This window comes from Mastomys coucha, unplaced genomic scaffold (genome assembly GCF_008632895.1).
Source record: "Mastomys coucha isolate ucsf_1 unplaced genomic scaffold, UCSF_Mcou_1 pScaffold20, whole genome shotgun sequence".
In the NCBI taxonomy this organism is placed as follows: domain Eukaryota; kingdom Metazoa; phylum Chordata; class Mammalia; order Rodentia; family Muridae; genus Mastomys; species Mastomys coucha.
The window spans coordinates 139,973,234-139,973,485 of NW_022196903.1; positions in this window are offsets into that span (position 1 = coordinate 139,973,234).

A 252-nucleotide genomic window follows, 5' to 3' on the forward strand; every position below is an offset into this window, starting at 1 on the left:
CCCTCTATCCCTGCCTGCCTCCTTCCCTCTATCCCTGCCTGCCTCCTTCCCTCTACCCTGCCTGCCTCCTTCCCTCTATCCCTGCCTCCCCCTTTCCTCTACCCTGCCTGCCTTCCTTCCCTCTATCCCTGCCTCCCCCTTCCCTCTACCCTGCCTGCCTTCCTTCCCTGCCTCCCTGCCTCCTCCTTCCCTCTACCCTGCCTGCCTCCTTCCCTCTATCCCTGCCTCCCTGCCTCCTCCTTCCCTCTATCC